Raw genomic sequence first — 15,983 nt, forward strand, 5'->3', positions numbered from 1 at the left:
GAGTGTGCTGCCTCTAAGTAGAAGAATGTAGTACAGTACACTATGAGATCCTAAACATAAGTTAGAAGCAAAAAGTAAGCATGTGCACAGCAACATGAAGAGAAAACTTTCTGGTGTTGAAGAAAACAGTGGGGAAAAAAGGGCAGAATATCTGTAGCAAAGTCTAATTAAGTCAATTAAACACATTCACACCAACAACACTATATTTTATAAAGACACATTCATTCAAAGATACACAGCAAACAAATTAGAATGGTTCCCTACGGCAGAAGGAAAGGAAAATGGGAGTGGAGATCAAGAATAAAGAAGACAAAATAAAATATATCAACTCAAAGGCCTTATAAAGAACAAAGATAGTAATTTTACTGCCATATATTGAAGGTATGATTGACTCTAGTTTCTGAACCAGAATTCAAAACAGAAAGGACTTCCCTGGTGGCACAGTGGTTAAGAATCCACCTGCCAATGCAGGGGACACGGGTTTGAGCCCTGGTCCAGGAAGATCCCACATGCTGCAGAGCAATTAAGCCTGCGCTCTAGAGCCTGTGAGCCACAACTACTGAAGCCCAAGTGCCTAGTGCCTGTGCTCCGCAACAAGAGAAGCCCGCACACCACAACGAAGAGTAGCCCCTGCTCACCACAACTAGAGAAAGCCCATGTGAAACAATGGAGACCCAACACAGCAAAAACAAAAAACAAACAAAAACAAACAAGCAAAAAACAACAAAAAAAGCCCATCTTATTTAAAAAAAAAAGAGAGAGAAAATAAAGGTGAACATAGTGGTCACTACGTTAAATATTACTTGTCATGAATAGGAGGTTATCAAAATAAATATATAACTATGAAAAAGTTTATAGATTCATCTGTGTGCCACCTAAAATCATTCTGAACACTACCAGTAATACACATTCCACATGCTGGGAAACACTGTTGTGACTATTCTGAGATAAGAATGATAGAGGGGATCTTAAAAAGTGTATATACATACATATTTATACCCACACACACACAAATATATATAGTACAAATGTTAATTAATTGAGAGCTTAACCAGATTTATGTTAGAGAGGAAATAACTTGAAAATAGTTTCATCATAAAGCCTTTTCTTAATGTGATGTTTCCTTTCTCAATAATGTGTTTTCCAATTTTACACAATGTATAACTACGAAACAAATAGTGACTACTTTATTTTCAACATACAGTGTTGAAATATTTCTGAATATTGCAGTCCTGAATCAATCATCAATTAAGAGTTGAAAAGAACTTTAATAAAAGCATTAAAACTAGTTGGTTTTATATTCTGAGGTAACTCTACCTCACTATAAGGTACTTCTCTAAGGACACTATCATACTAATGTATGTTTGTTAATGCAGAACCATCAAATTCTGCTTAATGAGTGTCTTCACAGGTCTCCATTCATTTAACAATAATTCTATTCAATGAGATATCATCTTTCAGTAAGTGTCACAATTACACCTGCAGACATAACTTAAACATTCTTAAATTTTACTAAATCTTAAATAGCATTTAAAAGAATAACAAAAAGATAAATATGAGAATAGGATTTATTTCTCTAAAAACTACTCTTCTAAAAGAGTCAATACTTTGCTTTCTTCACAATAGCTCCTTCTCAGTATGCTAAGGCTTGAAAAACAATATGCAAAAATATCTGTTGCATGTAAACAAATGAGGAGACCAACAATACAGCAGATCAACTTTAACGTTTCTTTAAACTTAGAAAACTCAGATTCAACTAGATCTGAAGAATTACTTATGTTTGCAATTAACGATGCCCAACATTATCGCTGCTATCCAGATAAAAAATGCAGGCATCATCATCTTTTTTCAACATCTAGTCACAAATTAGTGTCCCTTCTTCCTTCACAACATACTTACTCCATTTAGTCTTTCTTTTCCATTTCCACTATCGCCACCCTGACTGAATTCTGATCACCTCAAGCCTAACTACTCCTATAACCTCCCATGCTCCCTAACTCCTCACTCTATTTCTCTAATGATGTTTGTTCATACATCAGAGTAATTCCCCTAAAATACAGTTTTCTTTATGTCATACTTCCTACCCTCTCCAAGACCTCTTCTACACACCTATGGAAATATTCATTTTCTATCAATCAGCTTTTCCAGAAATATCTTTTAATTCTTTATCTACCAAATTCTACTCATCTTTCAAAACCCAGCTCAAATAACCTCTTCTATATCCTGTCTGTACTTCTCAGTGCTACAGAACTCTGACTAGAAGCAATAAATGACTCCTTTGGCATTTATCACTTTTACCTGGCGATGCTGGTTATCGTTACTCGTATTACTTATATACCTACTTACTGATGTGACTATAAGCAGAGGTTGGGGACCATGTTCTTTACTTTCTGCTTCCCTCTTTATGACTTTTTGTTACATAGTTTAACACGGACCAAAAAAAGTAATATTCTGTAGGACAAAAATAAGTGTTCTGGGGCCTTAAACTAGAAAAAGAGAGGGAAAACACACCTAGAGAAAAACATAATACAAGCAGAAGGGACAAAAAACACAGGGCAATTTCAAATCATCGGCTGAAGAGTATCATACATGCAAGGGGTATAAAAGAAGAAAAATATTTGCTAAATAATCAATGCTTGAAGATTTTCATAATTTCAGGTAATTTGATCCCTACCTTAATCAAGAGTCTCATTATTTCCTGCTTGAAACAATTAAGAGTATCCTAATTGTCTCTCTGCTTTTGGTATCTCCCTTCCAAACTATCATTCACATCACTGCCATATTAATTGTAACAAAACATGATTATGATCCTAAATACCTGCTAAAATTTTTCAAAGACTGCCAACTACTCACAAAAGCCTGAACTCCTTAACATGCCATCCAGAGTTCTTCACAAATAAGCTCTCTTCCAGGCTTGTCCCTCAAACCCTCTCTCGCATCCTGAATTCAAACCATACGAAATGACTTCTTCTGTCTTTTGCACATTCTATATATTTCAAGCTTCCCCTGCTGACACTGGGCTCTATGCATGAAATTCTCTTGCCTCCCCCAATTACACTCAGCAATCTTCTACTCATCCTTTAAGAAGCTACTCAAATACCATCTCCTAACTGAAGCCTCCCTAACAATTCTCTCCTCTAATAATGTTGGTGGAGCCTTTCTAGATGATACCAATACACTTTTCCAATTTCACATAGCACTTTTCAAATTGCACTTGCATTAACTATTTGTATACTCATCTATAAACAGATTATTGTTTGAGAGTAAAGTAAGGAAATCGTTCTACCAAACATTTCATATTCTCAGTGCCTAACACAGTGCCTGGCATAGAGTAGGTATTTAGTAAGTGTTTAAAGGGAGAAAAATGGATGGATGCAAGCAAAGCTGTCACTCACTTAATGCTACACTGTTGAGAGACTTTATTAGAAGAGTTTGTCCTTACTTTGGTAGGCTAACAAAGAGTTACTGACAGCACATACAGAATTACCTTTTAGAAAATTTAAGCTGGTAGCAATGCATAAATGGAAAAGAGTGAGGAGAGGCACAAAGTGGGGGAGAGTCCTGCAATATTTCAGGTGAAGTGTGATATAAGAACTTAAACTTGGATGACGATGAGGGGATTAGAAAAGAGATAATGAAAACATTCATGATATATTATCAAGGTAAAACTGATATGACTCAATCTCTTACTAAGAGTAGGAAGGAAAAGGTGAGGGATCAGATTCAGCACTGAGACTTAGAGCATAGGTGACAAAGAGGTCCAGTAACAGAAGTGGCGACACTGGATGTGAAGCAAGAAGTTGAAAATATGCATCAAAGCTTAGAAAAGTATCACAGTAGAGATATGAAGTTGAGCAAGATCATTTTCGAGGTAACTGCTGAAGTCAAGAGATTAGGAAAGACATTAAAAAAAAAAAAGAATTTCAAAGATAAAAACCTGAGGGAAGGTCATTATTTAATCACAGGAAGACAACTATAATTTTAAAAAAAACCAGAGGAGAAAGAAAAAAATTTTTGAAGGAGTAATTAAAGAAGAACTAGAAGAGCACAGGGTCATGGAAGCCAAAAGCATTTCATGAAAGGAAAAATGGCAACTACTACAGTGATCAAGGAGTATGAAACCTAATAAAAGACAATTAGAAGTCATGAATATTTCTCAAAAGAGCAAACAGACCAGCTTGGAAGAGACAGAAGGATGATGAATGAATGCTATAAGGAAGCAGAAGCAGTGAGCAAAACCTACTATTTAAAGAGGAAAAAGTATAGACCGCTTCATAAAAGTGTATGTTCTGTTTTTTTTCTTTTTTTTAATACAGATCCCTGAAGGATTAAACCTTTTACCCAATAATCTGAGTCTCTATGGATTTGAAAATAATGAACTTGATTTCTCTGTACATATTGTCTTAGAATGTTTTTTTTCTCCCTGTCCCTGATGTTACTGCAGTTCCCACTTCTACCTCCAAAGATCTATTAGTCAAAGTAACAATTTTACCCTAAATTCTAAACATGTGATAGTTTCAGAATAATGTAAACATTCATTTTAATATAATCTTCCATTCTAACCTGTTCTGTCATCATCAGAGGAAAGAAATAATTATATACATCATTTAATGCTTATTTTCCATAATTAAAGAAAGTTATGTTAGTAATAAATACTTTTTTACTCCTGAAGAGGTTCCACACTTATAAGGAGAGAAAAATATAACTACTGATACTTATGAACTCATAAGGAAGGTGATTAAAGAATAAAGAAGCTAACATAAAGTTGCAGTGGTAATACAGAAGGACTATTTTCAATTGTTAAGAAATGAGAATTTTCATATTATTCTAATAATTTTCTTAAAAGTCTTTTTCTTACCTCAGAGATATGGCTAGATAAAACTGTACTTCCAATTTTCTCCAAACAGCTTTGACCTATGCTTCCATCTCATGAATTCCAAGACAGTATTAAACTGATGCATATTTTCATAAATCTGTGTAGAAAAAAGAAACATATATCAAGACTAAAAGAATGTTTATTTGTCAGAATAACATGTAGAAGAAATAACAAAATTTTATCATGCATAAAACTATACATTTTCAATGTAAAGTCAATGAAAAGTTCTACGGTACGTTAGAAATCTATCACTTTACAAACCTCTGCCCAAAGAAGTTTCACATTTTGAGTACTTTCAACTTTACAACATAGTGATTCTGTGGAAAAAATTTACTCATGTGTAAAATTTCTGTATCAGCCTAAGCTTTTGAAAAAAAAAAAAAATCACATCTCAAATTGAAAAATAAGAATAGCCACAACCAGCGCTAAAATTTACAATTCTACAATATTCAGACTCCTATTTGAGTAAAAATATATTTGACCACCCAGCTAGTATTTCACCTTTTATCACAAAGTCTCAATAAGCAGTTTCAGTTTCAGTGAAACTTCAACCTAGAATATTAGGAACTGTGAGGGTCAAGAATTAATTGCACTGCTTGGTCTAAGTCCAAAGCATAAGTTTCAGTTGTGTCACTACTGCCATTAGTACCCCACTGCTTTAACAGCCACATTTGTAAATTTAAAAGAGGGAAAACATTAAAAATTTCAATTTATTGAAAGACAGGTGTGCTGTTCACTTAGAGATCATAAAAGTAATTCCATTGAATGTATCTTTTAACTGAAATTTCAAATAGCACAGTATTCTGTTTCATATTTTAAAAAGAAAAATTTTAAGCTGTATGAACATTGTTTATGTCCCAATGCAAGGTCAAAATGCCTTTGTCTTCAAGTCCATTTAGAAGTATCATTTGTGTCACAATGAGGTTTAGTAGTCTTGGCAATAATGACTAAATTCATGTAAACTGGGGCAACCTGAAACGGTCTAGCATATCAGATAGCCTTTCTTAAAGACAAGAGTCTCCACTCAGCAGACACGCTGCCATAGGGCCATGCTAAATCTTTCATGGTCCAACTAAAGACAGACTGACCCTGAAAGCAATTAGTAATGCTTTGTCTGCATTTAGAAGCCTTTAACAGGCTTCTCAATGCACTAGTTACCTACAACTTCACCAGGTCCCTGACATTTTTCAGGGTAGTCATATGACTATAAAACTCTTAGACCATCACTCAGAGAAATCAGGGAGGGCAGTAATGGAGACCTGGTATTTAGGTTTGTTTGTTTTTCTCTGAGATGATCATAGCCTTAAAAAATTTACCTTATACTAATCAAAATATAAATGCATTGTGTTTCCACTTTAGAAATGGCATAAAGATTTTTCTCCTAAGCCATTCTTTGCCAGTAACTCCCTTCCTCCCTAATGGCATATGAAAGAAGAGAGGGGAGGCAATCACTACATTAAACAAAGCTCAGATTAACCTAGTCTCATAAAGTTTTAAATAGTCCATCAAAGTGACTATGTTTAAAAATATATGGCCTGATTCTAATTCTACCAAATACTTCCAATGGATCAAATAATAAATAAAATTAGCATGTAAACCACTTACCAACCATTGTTTATTATAGCACTATTTATCACAACACTGCTTCCTTGGTGTGAAAAAAAAAAAGTTATAAGCTTTAGGCTAAATCTAAAGTTAACTTAAAAAAAAGAAAAACAGGGACTTCCCTGGTGGCACAGTAGTTAAGAATCCGCCTGCCAATGCAGGGAACATGCGTTCAATCCCTGGTCCAGGAAGATCCCACATGGCGTGAAGCAACTAAGCCTGTGCACCACAACTACTGAGCCCATGCTCTAGAGCCTGTGAGCCACAACTACTGAGCCCGCGTGCCACAACTACTGAAGCCCGAGCACCTAGAGCCCATGCTCCACAAGAGAAGCCACTGCAATGAGAAGTCTGAGCACTGCAATGAAGAGTAGCCCCCTCTCGCCACAACTACAGAAAGTCCATGTGCAGCAACAAAGACCCAATGCAGCCATAAATTAAATAAATAAATAAATCTTTTTAGAAAAGGAAAATACATAATAAAAAGAACCTTCAAAATATACTATCTGCAAAATCCAAGACTCTGAATTATCTTATATCTATCCTCCCTCAATTCTCTCACACATACAAATATATGACAAATCATAAACTTCAGAAACTCTTTTGTAAAGACTGAATTTAAGACTGGCTAAGGAAAACCAAGTAAGATTTTACTTCATTACTAAGAGGAAAATAAAAGACAATCAAAGGACAGGATATGCTTCATGGTACAGGTCTGCAAGTTACTTTTTACATGTGAGAAATTGTGTCAGTCAAAGTAAAGCCTTTTCGATCCTTTGCAATTATAGTCCTTTAAGCAGAGATCTATGAATACGTACAGGCACAGAAATAGGATTTAAATAGGCAAAATGCTTGCAACAACTTCAATTACTCAGTTTATAAGGTAATTTGCCACAGGCTTTTAGTACTATGAACCGTGTTTTACAGTGGCAAGGGATTCAGTCAAAAGCAAACACTAAACAATTGAAAGTATTATTTTCACCAAAAATTTTGTGCCTGAAATTTTCTTAGAATTTTCTTAAGAAAACACATTAAGGAAAGGCAGTTCTTTTAAAAACACACTACAGCTTCTTAATGTCAGAATAAATGAAAAGTGAATCTTTGTAATTATGAGCTAACACTGGAATTTCCTCAAAGTGAATAAGTATTTGTAAACATGGGAAAAGTACATTTCAATCCCATATTGCCTTAACAAAAACCTTCTTTTGCCATAAGAATGTACACATCCCTCTTGGTTTTCAAAATTATTAAAGTTTTAAATCTTAAAGCACTAAGATACTTTTTCAATTTTATTTATTTATTTATTTTGTTGGCTGTGTTGGGTCTTTTTTGCTGTGTGCGGGCTTTCTTTTTAGTTGCGGTGAGTGGGGGCTACTCTTCGTTGTGGTGCGCGGGCTCCTTATTGCCGTGGCTTCTCTCATTGCGGAGCATGGGCTCTAGGTGCATGGACTTCAGTAGTTGCAGCACATGGGCTCAATAGTTGTGGCTCACGGGCTTAGTTGCTCCGCAGTATGTGGGATCCTCCTGGAACAGGGATCAAACCCGTGTCCCCTGCATTGGCAGGCAGATTCTTAACCACTGCGCCACCTAGGAAGCCCTAAGATACTTTAAAGATCACTAACCATACAAAATCCATCAGTGACAAACATCAATTGTGGATATTACAGTTATCTTTGAGGTGTCTGGATGTTACCCATTAACTCCTATATTAGTAAGATTTGCAAAAAGAAGTAGTATAATATGTTTTGATAAATAGTCTGAGACAAAATTTAAGATTGCTTTTCAATTTGTACCAGATGTCAAAAAGTAGTAGAAAAGAAGACATACAGAAGGCCAACAAACACATGAAAAGATGCTCAACATCACTAATTATTAGAGAAATGCAGGTCAAAGCCACAATGAGGTATCACCTCACACCAGTCAGAATGGCCATTATCAAAAAATCTAGAGACAATAAATGTTGGAGAGGGTGTGGAAAAAAGGGAACTCTCCTGCACTGTTGGTGGGATTGTAAGCTGGTACAGCCACTATGGAAAACAGTTTGGAGGTTCCTTAAAAAACTAAAAATAGAACTACCATATGACCCAGTAATCCCACTCCTGGGCATATACCCAGAGAAAACCATGATCCAAAAAGAAACAAGTAGCATAATGTTCATTGCAGCACTATTTACAATGGCCAGGACATGAAAACAACCTAGATGCCCATCAACAGATGAATGGATAAAGAAGATGTGGCACATATATACAATGGAATACTATTCAGCCATAAAAAGGAATGAAATTGAACTATATGTTATGAGGTGGATAGACCTAGAGTCTGTCATACAGAGTGAAGTAAGCCAGAAAGAGAAAAACAAATACTGTATGCTAACACATATATATGGAATCAGAAGAAATGGTACTGATGAAACCAGTGACAGGCAAAAGTGGAGATACAGAAGTAGAGAATGGACTTGAGGACATGGGGCTGGGGTGAGGGGCAAAGGTGAAGTTGGGACGAGGTGAGAGAGTAGCATAGGCATATTTACACTACCAGCTGTAAAAGAGATAGCTAGTGGGAAGTTGCTGTATAATAAAAGGAGATCAACTTCATGGGAGATGCCTTGGAGGGCCAGGACTGGGAGGGTGGGAGGGAGTCGCAGGAGGGAGGGGATATGGGGATATGTGTGTAGATGCAGCTGATTCACTTTGGTGTACCTCAGAGACAGGTGCAAGAGTGTAAAGCAAATATATTCCAATAAAGAGTTAAAAAAAAAAAAAGAAAGAAAGAAACAGACTATTACCAGCCCCACAAGAGCCCCATCGTTCTCCCTTTCCAGCAACACCCCACACCCGTGAGGGTAAATAGTATTCTGATTTCTAACTTCATAGACTAGGCTCATCGAGTGTTAAGCTTTATATAAATGGAAGTATACAAAAAAAAAAAAAAAAGTAGTAGATTCCTTGGTGTTCACAAAATTAGTGATGTTGATCGTACATTTTTCCTTCCACCACTTCAAATCCCCACTTTCTTCATCTCCCCTCTCTTAGCACTCATAAAAGCACCCCACAAACTGTACCAGTACTACTGTAAATACCACAGTTGCAATTATAAAACCATTTTTTCAAATCGCAAATTACAAAATAATCATTTTATAAAACATTTCAGTTGGGGTCTTAAACTAAAGGCATTACTATTAAAACTTTCAGCACATTAGCTGAAAAACTCAAACATTATACTTCAGAAAAACATGACACAGTTTTAGCTGTAAGTAACTCAAATGAACAGTATAATTTATAAGATATAAACAGTGGTATTAAACCCAAAATACAAATGAACTTTAGTGTGTAATTCTATGATAGCACTCTTCTGCTTAAGCATATTTCCATATCAAACTGTAAGTTTCTTATTCATTGCTATATCCTAGAATTTAGCATGGCTGATGACACACAATAGCACTTCAACAAATATTAGCTGATCTGAAGTACTGAATAGCAAAACACAGTGATTATGAAACAGTTGTCTAGAAAACCTTACCTATCTGATCTACAGCAGAAAACCAAAAGGCATGAGGATAAAGCTTCTTCCAAAAGAGATATGACACTGGAAGCAACCTAAATGTCCATCGACAGATGAATAGATAAAGAAGATGTAATATATATATACAATGGAATATTACTCAGCTGTAAAAAGGAATGAAATTGGGACATTTATAGAGACATGGGTGGACCTAGAGATTGTCATACAGAGTGAAGTAAGTCAGAAAGAGAAAAATATCGTATATTAATGCATATATGTGGAATCTAGAAAAATGGTACAGATCAACCAGTTTGCAAGGCAGAAATAGAGACAGAGATGTAGAAAACAAACATATGGACACCAAGAGGGGAAGCAGGGGTGGGGGGTGGGGTGTTGGGCATGGGATGAATTGGGAGATTGGGCTTGCCATGTATACATTACTGATAAGAAAAAAAAATCAAACTGTATACTTTAAATATATGCAGTTTATTGTATGTCAATCATACTTCAGTAAAAGTGCTTTAAAAATAAACAAAAAAAACCAAAAGAGATATGACAAAAGGATACTTAACACCAGGGTTAGAAAGCTCTAGTCCGCCAATAGTGGCAATTTCCATTTCCCCTGCCAATGAGTGGTTTAGCAATAAGCATCTGATGCAATTCTGGCCAATAAGACAAGAGACTAAGTTTGCTGGGGAGCTTCTGGGAAAGGTTTTCCTGGGCTGATGAAAAAACGCCACCCAGGGACTTCGCTGGTGGCCCAGTAGTTACGAATCCACCTGCCAACGCAGGGGACATGGGTTTGAGCCCTGGTCCAGGAAGATCCCACGTGCCATGGAGCAATTAAGCCCATGTGCCACAACCACTGAGCCTGTGCTCTAGAGCCTGTGAGCCACAACTACTGAAGCCTGCATGCCTAGAGCCCGTGCTCCACAACAAGAGAAGCCACTGCAATAAGAAGCCTGCCACCACAACAAAGAGGAGCCCCCCACTCACTGCAACTAGAGAAAGCCCACTCGCAGCAACAAAGACCCAATGCAACCAAAAGTAAATAAATAAATTAAAGTTAAAAAAAAAAGAAAAGAAAAAAAGACACCCAGGTGAAAACACATATGTTTTTCAGGCAACTTTGGGTTTGAATTGTTAAGCAGAACTATTGCAGCCATCTTAGGACCATGAGGAAAGAGACAGCCTAAGAGGACAACCCAACAGAAAAAGAATGACAGCGTTGAAAGATGCAAAAAACCTGGGTCCTTGTTGATGTTGTTATGCTTGAATGTAATATTCCTAGGATCATTTTATTAACTTGGATCTTTTTATTATAGCATATTAAAACCTTTTATTATTTATGCAATTTTATTATTTATGCAAAAGTAACCCAGTGGATACAGCCATTTATGAACAGATACACTATTTATTTCAATGAATTCAACAGGTATTTATACAGTGGTCACTCTCCTAAATTTATATCTCAATCTGGATCCTTCTTTCCAACTAGATACATATTTCCAAACTATTAAACAGCTATATTAAATATTTCAGTGACATATCAAGAAAACAGAATATAATGGCCATCATCTACCAGCACAAAAACTGTTTACGCACCCATATTCACTCTTCTGCTAATGACAGTACTGTCTACCTGTCCAAGGCTAAAATCTTTAGGTCACTAGTCCCACCCACATCCCTCTGCTTCACTTACTATAGTGGGCAGTTGTTGAATGCCGCCTGTTCTAACTCTGATGTACCTTTGAAATCTGTCTCTCTCAACTCTACACACATCTAGTACAGTCTGTCATCTTTTGTGGAGCACAACTCCATTCTTACCTCTTGCACTGCACTCATGTTTCTAAAATAAACTGTACCGTCATGAAAAGATTATAAACATAAGTCATTAGGGAACACAAATTAAATCTATAATGAGATACCACTACATACCACTAGAATAGCCATCATCAAAAAGACAGACAACACCAAATGTTGGTAAGGACATGCAGATCTGGAACCCCCACACATGGCTGTAAAATGATGCAGCCACTTCGGACAACAGTTTGGCAATTTCTTAAGAAGTTAAATATAAACACAGACTCACCAAAATTCCAAAATTCACTCCATAGGAAACTACCCAAGAGAAATGAAAATATGTGTCCATATAAGGACTTATATACAGGGACTTCCCTGGTGATCCGGTCGTTAAGACTCCACTCTTCCACTGCAGGGGGCACAGGTTCCACCACTGGTTGGGGAACTATAATCCCACATGCTGTACAGAGTACCCCCCCCCAACACACACACACAAAAACACTTACATACAAATGTTCTCAGCAGCATTACTCATAATGGCAAAGAACTGGAAACAATCCAAGTGTCCACCAGCTGGTGAATGGTTAAACAAAGGGTGGCAATCATCAAACAATGGAATATTATCAGGCAATAAAAAGGAACAAAATACTGATACATGTTACAACATGAATGCACCTCAAAAATATGCTAAATAAAAGAAGCCAGATGCAAAATACTACATATTGTATGATTCCACGTATATGAAATACTCAGAAAAGGCTAATTGAGAAAAAGAGAAAGCAAGGCAGTAGTTGCTTAGGGCAAGGGAAATTTGGGGCGGTGATGAACTGTTCTGAAATGTTCACAGCACAACTCTAAAAATTTACTAAAAATTATAAAAATACAAGCATGCTTTAAATTTTTCAATGATTTTCAGTTATGTACAAAATGAAGTTCAAATTCTTTAGGAAGACATTCACAGAATGCTATAATCTGCTCTCAATCTATTTAACCTGCTTTATTTTCTGCCACAATCTCTGCCAAAAAGCCTCTCTCTGGCCATATTAAACTATTTGCTGTTCCTAAATATGCCAGGCTATTTAATGCTTCTACCTTTCTTCAAACTTATTGTTCTAACTCAAAAATAAAAATGTTCTTATCTTTATCTTTTGTCAAGTGAAGTTCCATTTGTCCTCACAAAGATCCATCTCAAACAACTCTTTTGTTGAATCTTCTTCACTTCTTATGTACCCACTTGTTCCACAGGAGTCTGGTTATAACACATTACAGCACTTTTCATACTGAATTACGATTATCTATTTATAGACATATCTTCTTTATTAAGATAACCCCTGAATACAGCAACATTTTACTACTGTTTGTGTTCCCTTTGTTTTAAGCACAGTCCAGTGACTAGCGCATAGGAGATAATCTATATATTTTTGAAAAACTGACTGATGAAGAGTGACAGGGAAGAGAAAAACTCAAAAGAAGGTAAAATGATCTATGTATCACAAAGACACTTGTATAAGAATGGTTACTGTCAGATATACCTATTAATAAAATTCTATGTGTGTATGTAACTTTACTAATAGAAAAAAGAAAAAGAAAAAGAATGGCTACAGTCAATGCTATAAAAGAAAGAAAAACAGAAGTCAACCAATGTCACCTAAATGTTTTTCAGTGTGGTATCAGTTAAATAGCCACATGGAACGCTATATGGTCATTTAAAAAAATGAGATACATCTTATCTACCTGTACTGACATGGAAAGATATCCCAAATACTCAAGTTTAAAAAAATAAAACAGTCACTTCTCCACTATTAAAAAGAAAACTATACATACATATGGGATAATGTGCGTGCACACATACATGCAATAAATGTGAGGAAGGCAAGCGGCTAAAAGGTTACACACCACCTGTTCTGAGTATAGGCAAAAAAGTGGAAACACTAAATGACTATCAATTCATGAACAGAGAAACAAAATGTGGTATATCCAGCCAATGGAGTATTATTCAGCCATAAAATAAAAATGAAGCCATAAAAAGAACCAATTCAGATACAACAGGGATGAACCTTGAAGATACTATGCTACGTGAAAGAAGCCAGACATAAAAGGCCACATATATGATTCCATTTATATGAAATTCCATAGAAACAGAAAATCTATTAATGGTCATCTGGGATCAGGGGTAGAGGATGGGACTGGAGAAAAACACCAAAAAGATGATCCCTAAAAGAAAAAAAATGGATAAATTGGACTTCATCAAAATTTTAAATGTTTGCTCTGCAAAAAATTCCGTTAAGAAGACAAAGGCACAGGTACAGACTGGGGAAATATATTTGCAATCCATATATATGACAAACGACTCATCCAGAATATGTAAAGAAACCTCAAAACTCAACATTAAAAAAAATTCACCTAGAAAACGGTGAATCTGAAGAAATATTTCACTGAAGACGATATCTGGATGGCACATGAAAAGATATGGTCAACAATACTAGCCACTAGGGAAATACAAATCAAGACTATGCTGAGATATTACTACACACCTACTGGAACAGCTAAAATAAAAAATAATGACAATACCAAGTGCTGACAAGAATGTGAAGAAAATGGATCCTTCACACATTGCTGTTGAGAATATAAAATGGCATAGCCACTTTAGAAAACGGTTTGAAAGTTTCTTTGAAAATTGAATATACGTTTACATGTAACCAACTGCACTCCTGGGCACCTTTCCCAAAGAAATGAACATGAATGTTCATAGCAGCCTTATTTTTAATAGCCCAAACCTGGAAAAAACAGAATGCCCTTCAAACGACGAATGATTAAACAAACTATGATATATGCATACCACGGAATCCTACTCAGCAATAAAAAGGAATAAACTATTGATTCATACAACTTGGATTAGGCTGAGTGAAAAAAAGGCCATACACTGTGTGATTCCATTTATAAAACACTCTCAAAATGAAAAACTCATAGAGACGAAAAAGAGATTAATGGTTGCCACAGGGAGCAAATGTGTGGGTAGCTTAAGGGAGATCTTTGTGGGGAAAGAACCCGTATCTTATTGCTGCAGTGGTTACACACATCTACCACCACAGAGTTTAAATGGCTCAGAAGTATACATACAAAATGCACCAGTGTCAACTTCTGGATGATACTGTACTACATGCAGTATGAAATAACCACTGGAGGAAGGTGAAGGATACAAGGGCCTTACCTTAACTATATTTTGACAAATTTCCAATGAATCTATAATTATTTCAAAGTTTAAAATGTAAAAAACCCTACTTTCTAAAAACGTTTTTACCTCTGCTTTAGATTTTGAATGGCAAAATAACTGTCCACAGATTATTCAAGATATATTTTTTTCAAATCAGCTAGGAAACTTCAATTCTGCAGTGATTTCTAGTACCCTGTGGGAATAAGGAGTCCCCATAATAAAAGTCTAAAGAAACCAGCAATTCCTAGACCAAATTCTAGGTCTTCAGTCCCCTCTGCACCTGGGAAGAAGCAGTTCTTCCAGGTGAGTGTCAGATCTGTTTCAGGGGTAGCAAACATAGCAAGTTTGATGAAACCACCTACAGCAGAATGAACCCCCAAATAATCATCTCCCTGTATGGTCTTTTCAATTTACTCTTCTGACAATGAAGCACAAAAACCTCTTCTCTATTTTCATTTCAATTTTCTCTATAATTCATTAAAGTAATATTCACAGTAAAAGACATTTAAATGATTTGATACATCTTCTTTCCCTTTCTGAATAAATCCAATTCAGTCAACAGAGAAAAATATATATCACCCACTTTTTTCCTGTAGAATTTTGAGAAATTATCAATAGATCATTTGTTTTATTATTAAAACTGATATTAGTAGCTGACAGGTAAACACACCATACTACATATAAACAATAAAATTTCTATTATTAGGAATCATCAGGAACTGATTCTAGAGTGCTCAGGGTTCACCAATTCTTCTAAAATGTGCATTGTTGCACCTTCTAGAATGAAGAATAAAGATTATTTAGAATTAACATTATGAACACCAATTACAGTTATGCTACAATATAGTGAAGTCATCAGAGACTATTAATACATGGTGCTGTTTGCCCCAGTTCTAAATGGTCCCAAAAGAATGCTGTGTTTATTTACAATAAGTCCCCTACATACAACGAGTTCAGTTCCAAGAGCACATTCCTAAGTCCAAT

General features: G+C 35.8%; 1 protein-coding gene across 5 annotated transcripts in view; it reads right to left on the minus strand.

Moving 5' to 3' along the window:
• Positions 1–15,983, minus strand: part of BMPR1A (bone morphogenetic protein receptor type 1A) — a 146,524-nt gene that overhangs the window by 50,923 nt on the left and 79,618 nt on the right. For 4 of the 5 annotated variants that reach the window (XM_057734285.1, XM_057734281.1, XM_057734282.1 and 1 more), the window contains one exon: positions 4,859–4,973. The gene's annotated coding sequence lies outside the window, so the exon portion shown is untranslated. Of the gene's footprint in view, positions 1–4,858; positions 4,974–10,000; positions 10,078–15,983 lie in introns of those variants that run through there. The other variant, XM_057734283.1, reaches the window with a different exon arrangement.

The sequence above is a fragment of the Hippopotamus amphibius genome, chromosome 5 (genome assembly GCF_030028045.1).
Source record: "Hippopotamus amphibius kiboko isolate mHipAmp2 chromosome 5, mHipAmp2.hap2, whole genome shotgun sequence".
Lineage (NCBI taxonomy): Eukaryota > Metazoa > Chordata > Mammalia > Artiodactyla > Hippopotamidae > Hippopotamus > Hippopotamus amphibius.